An 8,249-nucleotide genomic window follows, 5' to 3' on the forward strand; every position below is an offset into this window, starting at 1 on the left:
GCCACTGCTTCCTGCAAGGACAGCCGTGTGTGTGTGTGTGTGTGTGTGTGTGAAAGTGTGAATGTGCATGAGAGTGTGTGAACGTGTATATGTGAGGGTGTGAGTATTGTGTGAGTGTGTGAGAGTGTGTGTGTATATGTGTGTGTGTGAACTTGTGTAACAGTGAGTGTGCGTGAGAATGTGTATGTATATGAGTGTGTGAGTAAATGTGTGTATATGTGTGTGAATTTGTGTGACAGTGTGAGTGGGCATGTGTATGTGTGTAAGTATATGTGTGAGAATGTGTGTATGTGAGTGTGTGTGTGAGTGTGTGTGTGTGTGTGCATGTTCATAGCTTAAAACAACACCACCCATTCCAGGAAAACAGAAAAAGAGAAAGGGACCCAAAGCTTCTAATTCATTTGTAAATAAATGCAAGAATAATTGTCAAAATTGTAGTTGAACTAGTGATTTTGAGTTATTTCCAAGTATGTTTCCAGAGACACAGTTTACCAGAAATTTCCTGCCATCTCTTCAACCATCTCTCAGTTTGGTGTGTTTGTCCTGTTCAAATATTATTTTTCAAAGGAAAATATTGGGGTTTAGAGATCTTTGCTCCTCTCTATTTAGCAACACTGTCATCAGCATTGAAGGTGAGGTTAACACACAGGAGTCTGTGCTCCACTAGACTATAATACATGTAAGGATCAAGGTTCTGCAGTCTTTATTGGTGTCTTCTCAGGACACTGGTCCAAAATTAGTCACACAGGTGATCATAACTGTTTGATCAATTGAATTAAATTGTTGCTCTTTGGCCAAGAATGAACTGTGATGGCAAGAATCCTGGCCAAGGCGCAGAACACGGGGCTCGACTCCTGCCACTCACCAGCTATTTAGCAACTTCCTTGACTTTCCCTGACCTCTATTTCCTTATCTGTAAAATCAAGAGTTTGAATAAAATGTGAAATGCAAGACTCATTTTGCTCTCTGCTTCTCTGTGAGCTTGTTACCAAGAATACAGCCTCAGAAGGAACTCAGCCTGAGACCACCCTTTCTGAGTATTTCTTTTCATCAAAAGGGGAGTAAAGAAATGGGCAGTTCTTCAGGGTGTGTTTGGCCCTGGCTCTGTGTATCAGCTGAGGGCTTCACTGTTTCTCAGTGGCTTCTGATTTATGTGGAACCAAGACCAATTCAGGAGACCTACTGCCTTCTAAAGCCCCTGGAAAACTGCTCTCTGAAGGCACTGTGTCTGAAAGCTGCACCTAAAGGGCATTTTGCCTTGGGAAGAACAGGCAAGTGTGGAACTCCACGGGGTAGTGAAATTACTTCTACACAGAGCAGGTTCTAGCAAATTGCAGTTCTTGGATGGTGGATTCCAGGGCACAAGGGCAGAGATTTGTGGGCTTACTTTCTTGAGCCTACTTGCTGACAAAGGAAAGAAAGGTAGAAAGAAGAGAATGAAGGGAAGAGGGTCAGGTGTTGAATTCAGGAGCTCTGGTGTTCCCCAGGGTCTGAGTGCCACTCAGAAGCCAAAGCAAGAAGTTTTGCGGGGAAAACTAGCACCATCTTTCACCAAAAACTCTCTGCCATGCACCCTCGGAGACACCTGCTGCTGACCCTGGGCTCCAGCTCTCCTGGCTGGGTTCCCGGGGTGCACTTCTACACGTCCTAAATCTAAGAAGCAGGGGATATGGGTGGGGAGCATGGAGGTCTGTCTGCATTCCCAGGATGAGAATTTATAGCAAAAATGGGTGGCAGTCATTTCCTGTTGTTAGATCACTTGCCACCACAGGGCTGATGAGTGAGAGTTGGTAAGAAAGGCAGGCCAGAGTCAGATTGTGTTCTAAGCGGAAGGCCTCTGGATCCCACCCTGGATTCACCAGTGAGACCCGAGCAGCCCTGGTCAGGTCCTTCTTGCCTCTGAGAGAAACTGAGACACCAGTACCGGCAGCAGGGAGTCCAAGACCAGCAGCTTACAACTCTGTGGTGCCTGGATTCCTCCCAGCAGCTCCTGGGGTAGGCAAGTTGAGGGCAAGAAGTCACTGTGCACGTGGGGCAATGGCTCGGTGTGATCTGCCCAGACCCTCCTGGAAGCTGGTAGCATTAGTCCTGGAGCTTAGCTCTCTGGAGTCAAGATCTAGAAAAATGACCAAAGCTAGCTGAGGGATAGGTAAGCCCCAGAGAAGGGAATGTGGTGGAGCTGAGGTCCCATGACTTAGCAGAGGGGCAAGGGCTCTTTCTAAGCCCCCATATCGACATTCTGAGCATTCGACCTCAAGTAGTAAACTGAGGTGACATGCAAGGTAGACGTTGGGCTCAAAGAATCTTTGATGTGCTGACTAAAGCTTACTTGGCAGGCGGGCGGCGGGAGGAGAGGAAGCGGTGCTCCGGTGGCTCAGTGTAATTATTTCCCAAGAGAAACAGAATGCTGTTTCCTTCCAACAGATCTGATGTCCTTGTGCCCTATAGCCTTCGCTGGAGATCAGTTGCAAAGAAAACTTCCCCAAGGTGATCTGGGCTTTCGGCTTTCCTTTCAAATCGTCCTGCAGAAGGCCTTTCATCCAAGCACCCTGACCATGTCCTTCTCTGCTCAGTCAACTATCCAGTAGTTTTAGAAGTAGATTTTTGCTTTCGAAAGTGGCCCTTTCGAGGAGTTCCTCAGCAGACATTTCAGCATCAAGCTGTACACATGTTTATAAAACATCACTTCAGCCATCAGACTGCTTCTGAGGCTGAAAGAAGGCGGGGTTATCTGTCTTGGAGTTTTGCTCATTGGCTGGGGGTGGGGGGGGCGGGTGCTCATCCCAAAGGTGGATCAGACACAAGGAAATGGGGAGCGACTCTCACTGGTTCACAAGTCCATTATTTCATGAGCGCAGAACCAGTCCCATGTCTGGGCCAAGTTCTGGTCTACAGAAGAATCAAGATGCTTGCAGAATGAAGGGAGAGGAAGAGACGAGTAACAGTTACAAGAGATGAACCCTATGAGGAAGGTCAGCAGAACAGGTTGGGTACCCCAGAGGAGAGGCGAATGGAAAGGGTCCAGGTGGAGCCCGCAAGGATAAACACAGCTCTTTGAGGTTCTTCAACTCTAAAAGATGGCAACCCAGCCAGAGTGTGTCAAAAATGGAAAACTTGATTTCTAATATTTTCCAGAGTCCTTGATGGGAATACTCCCAATGAATAAAGCAAATTTTGAGTCAGCGGTGTGGCATCACTGAACTCCGAGTTGGGAATTCACACCTGGTGGGTAGCGCCCTGTTATGTCCACCTGCAAATGCAAGGGACGCAGATACCTTCAAGACGCTTGAGAATAGGAAAATAATTAGGAGGTGACGAACCTAAGTATTTATTCTCTTTGTTTTTATTATAGTTCATTTAATTATAAATGCTTATAATCTAATTTGTATAAGTGACTGTGTTTAATAACCAGCTGCCAAAATTGCTGAAAATATAACAATCAGCTCTCCAGAACACCCCCAGGTTATCCCTTCATGTACCTGGGTTCAAGCTGCCATCCTGTCTCTGGGGGATGTTATACTGTCTTCCTAACCAGGCCTCCTGCCTCCGTGTAGCCACAGTAATCTTTCTAAAATGCAATGCGGTCATGTCACCCCCTGATTAAAACTCTCTGCTACTTCTCTATGGTTTTTGGTTCCCTCTGTGATGTGGACCTCCTGCTTCTTCGCTGGGGTCCCCACCATCGCTCCCTCCCACCTGCCATGCACACAGCACACACCTCCCAGACTCCCCTGTTCCCCAATCCCTGCTGCTGGGAACACCACTTTTGCCCCTACAGTCTTTCAGATCTCCACTTGGACATGACTTCCTTCGGGAGACTTTCCATGGCCCACCAGACCCAGAAGGGACCCTCCCCCTTGTGCTCCCACAGGTCCTGGGCCTGAACTTGAGCAGCACGTGTGCGCTGGGTGGTAGGTCGTGGTTTACAGCAGGGCTGAGGGCAGCAGGTCTGGAGCAGACTGTTAGGCTGTGACTCCTGGCTCTGCCGCTCCCCAGCTCTGTGTCCATGGAGCAGCCACTGTACCTCCAGAGCCTCTTTCTCTCCTATAAATTCAGGCAATTCCAGGCTCTACCTTGGAAGGTTATTATGAACCTCAAGCGATTTTGCATGCATCCACTGTGTGCTTCAAACAGCCCCCAACCCACAGCAAGTGCTCCCAAGGGGTAACTCAGACTGGCCCAGGTGCTTGTAGTCACCCCTTTGACAGGTCATCATTGGAACTGAGTGGTTTCTCTTCCTGCTGAGCACTGAGTTGGGACTTAGCAGGTACTCAGTGACTGCAGAAAGGAACAATCCAAAGAATGAATCAGGAAAGGAAGAAAGGGCTCCATGTTCCCTACAGAGAGCACACCAGGTGCAGAGGCCTCAGGTGTGGTGTGCGTGCAGCTGATGAGACAGGAACATTGGTGCCAGTGGACAGTTGCAGGAGGACTCAGGTAGGGCCACGGGGCAGGGTCTGCTTTCTGAGGCATCACTTCTCTTCCACTGCCTCACATCTTGAGCTGCTACCAAACAACAGACACTTATTTTCTTCAAGGTGTAGAGGGCAGAAGTCCAAGACCACAGTCTGGACAGGTAGATTTCCAGAGGGGGCTCTCTTCTGAGCCCCTCATGTGTCCTCATGTGACCCTGCCTGGGTGCATGCACACACAGAAAGCTCTGGTGTCTCTGCCTCTTCTAATAAGGACACTAACCCTATTTGTTCAGGGCCCCATCCTATGACCTCACTTAACCTTAACTACTTACTCACAGGCCCCTTTCCCAAATATAGTCCTACTTGGGGGTTAGAGCTTTGATATATGAATTTGAAGGGGATGAAAACGTTCAGTCTGTAGTTCCACCTTCCCTGCTGCTCTGGCACCCTACTCCTCCATCCCCACTCTCATTCCCACCCTCCCCACTCCTCATCCCACTGTACACATAGGAAGGATGGATGCTGCTGTCCCAGGTGCCATCCTCTGTGTGGGGAGGTGAAGGGGCAGAAGCTCTTTATCAGCTCTCCCAGCAGGACTGCTGCTCTCCACACCTCAGCTGATGGTGCCTACCTGCATCCACTACATCTGGAGCCTGAGAATTTGGGTTTTTTTAACTGGGGACTTTGTTAGCCATGAACTGCTGAGAGATGGGAAATTGTGATTTGACCATTCAGGTACCCAGCCTTTTGGCTAAAATCCCTCTTGGGGGCCTGCCTATGCCTCTGCATGTTCAGAATTTTCCAGCCAGTTCCATTCTGTCAAGCAATTATTTACAAATTAGATTTCCAGGGAATACATGGTCAGAGAATGCTAGCGTTACACACATAAATAACAACAAATTACTTTTTTTCAAAAAAAGACAAACCATTCTGCAAATAACCAGTGTCATCAGGAAACATAGGGACCTACCGCCCGTCCAGCCACAGCTGGGAGCATTTATCATTCTTTCTCTCCCTGATGGGAGCCAGGAATATCTACAGAGCAAGTCACAGTGAGCCATGATCAATGACCTCCCCTCTTAGGCTATCATTTAACAATAGTCTTTTCCAATTATTTTCTCAATTCAAAATACCTGAGAATGTGGTAAAACTAGGAAGCATTTTACAGTTTCAGGAGAGCTATGGGCTTCCCAGGTGGAGCTGGTGGTAAGAAACTGCCTGCCAATGCAGGAGATATAAAAGACTCAGATTTGATCCTTGGGTCAGGAAGATCCCTTGGAGGAGGACACAGCAACCCACTCCAGTATTCTTGCCTAGAGAATCACACGGACCGTGGAGCCTGGCAGGCTACAGTCCATAGAATTGCAGAGAGTTGGACATGACTAAAGTGACTTAGCCTGAAGGCATGAGAGCTTTGATGACTGCTTGTTCTGAAATGTCCACTCTTTGCAGGAATTTGTTAGGTCTTAGGAGCTAGCTTTAGGCTATCATCAAATATCCAGTTACCCACCTCCCTCGTAATGGAACTTCAGTATTATGTCCATCTGAAAGGACAAGGTTCGCCTGTCTGTCTGCAGCTAGACATGGCCCTCTGAGCTCCCATCAAGGATGTGCAAGATGAAATGTGTGTAGGTGCGGCCAGCAAGAGCTTCCAGAAAGGCTGCTTCATAAAAGCAAAAGGGAAGGGAGTGGCTGTCCTTCTTCCTCTTCTCTGCTCTCCGGAACATGAATGTGATATCTCCAACACACACACAGATATTAATATCTAGGCCATGAGGTCACCTTGAAACTGAAGCAAACCATGCACTGGGCTGGTGGAGCAAGAAGACAGAGGAGCCTGGACCCTGATGAGTACACAGTGGCCACCCCAGCCCTTAGCTGCCAGCACCAACTCCTTTAGGAAGAGAGAACCAGCCCTCATCTCATTCGAGCCCCTAAGAATCTGTGTGTTCAGTCATGGGCAGTCAAACCCACCCTAACCAGAGCCATGCTCTGCATACCTCCTCTATGCAGTCAGAGACACTTGGACATCAGAAACCCACAGTTTATCTAAAAGTAGCACCTGTTATTCTATGATCCATTCATTCAAGAGCTACCTGTCGAGGTTCTGTTTTCTATGCCCCACAAAAGTAAGTCTGTCCCCTAAGGCTCCCAATGCAGTTTAGGATGTAAACTCAGACTTGACTTTATTCCAGTATAAGGCAGCAGGTCCCAAACAGAATGAGTGTTACCTGTTAGAAACTTGTCAATGTCAAAGTATCAGAACTGGAAACTACTTGGTCTTTTCTTCCTTTTGAAGGGCTCAGGATAGAAATTTGGAAAAGATGTGACAGAGAAAGGTGTGTGTGAATGTGTGTGTGTTGGAGGAAGGAAGAGAGAAACAGAAACAGGAGAAAAGTGTGAGACTACAAAGAAATACAACTGAATTCACGTCTACGATCAAAAGCACCATGGTTCTAACTAACATTAACAGTTAAGTGCTAACTCATCTGCACTTAAGGGCTGTTAAAACTCTAACCACCATAGCAAAAAATTTAGTATAACAGCTCAACTCCATATAATTTTATTATTTTCAATAAAACGAAATGTTAAGTGTATAACTAGAAGTGATTGAGTTTTTATGTTTATGTAAGACTTTTCACATAATTAGACTCACCAATCTATAAACTTCCATTTTCAACACAGCTTCAAGTTTGGGTGTAAAAAGAGTAATCACCATAATCTTAAGACATATCTATACAATTCTAGGAAACACACAGAAAACTATGAATGCCCCAGTTTAAAAAAAAATTTCACTTTCATATTCCTTTGATGATGCCTGTTACTAAACTCACATATTTCAGTAAGCATCATACAAAATAATATTGTAATAGCAAGTATAAGACCCTCTAACACACAAGCGTAGGTCAGAGTCAGTCATCAACTAGACCACACACTTACCCTGAAATTCCACAGTATTTTTCAGGAGCGTGTTAATGGCCTCTGCCTGCAAGAGTGTGAGGCACATGCTCTTTTTTCCAAAAATCAAAATGACAATAATTAAACCAGGCAGCTGCTGCCCCCAGTAATATGACAACCTCTCCCTGCTCCCTGGAACTTGCTGGAATCCCTCTGCTTGAGCTCATCTCATTCGAATTCGCTGTGCTCTTCCTGTGCCCCAGCAATCTGGGTGAGTTTCCATCTTTCAGCTGAATTATTCAGATGTTTTCCCACAACGGCACTAGCAGTGCTCGTATAACTAGTTTCTAAATCAACAGTGAATTACATTATTGACAATCTGAGAGGATTAATTAAGAAATCTGTCAGGAATGACGCTATGAGAGCTGGCTCCTTTTCAAGTCAGATCCTCAGTCTTTGAGATAGAATCATACCTGATGTGATTGCAGAAGTGGAAGGGTGGGCTATGACACCAGATCTGGGGGTGGAGACATTTCCCCTGGGCTGAAAGGCAGAGCGAGGGTTGGCCAGAGGCGGAAACCTGTGTGCCTGCACACGCGTGTGTGCGCAAACACACACACACACACACCATTGCTGGCTGGCTTACATCAACTAACTTAAGTGGGGCTGCAAAAAAAAAAAAACACTCTTCAATATGTATGTATCATGGTTTATTCTGTGCACAGATTCTGGTATACAGAAACATCATTAATGAGTCAGATGCTAATTTGCCTTTTTGAATGCCTGATCCCAACATCTGGGGTCTCAAGGCCCTCAAAATAAGCCACCCAGAAGCCTCCTTTAGCGCCTTGCTATGAGAAAGCAACTTGTTTATCCCTATCTATTTTTTTTTCCTTTCCATATAGGCTTACAACCAAACCCCAGCGTATAAAACAC

Source organism: Bison bison, unplaced genomic scaffold (assembly GCF_000754665.1).
Source record: "Bison bison bison isolate TAMUID 2011002044 unplaced genomic scaffold, Bison_UMD1.0 scf7180017864307, whole genome shotgun sequence".
Taxonomy (NCBI): domain Eukaryota; kingdom Metazoa; phylum Chordata; class Mammalia; order Artiodactyla; family Bovidae; genus Bison; species Bison bison.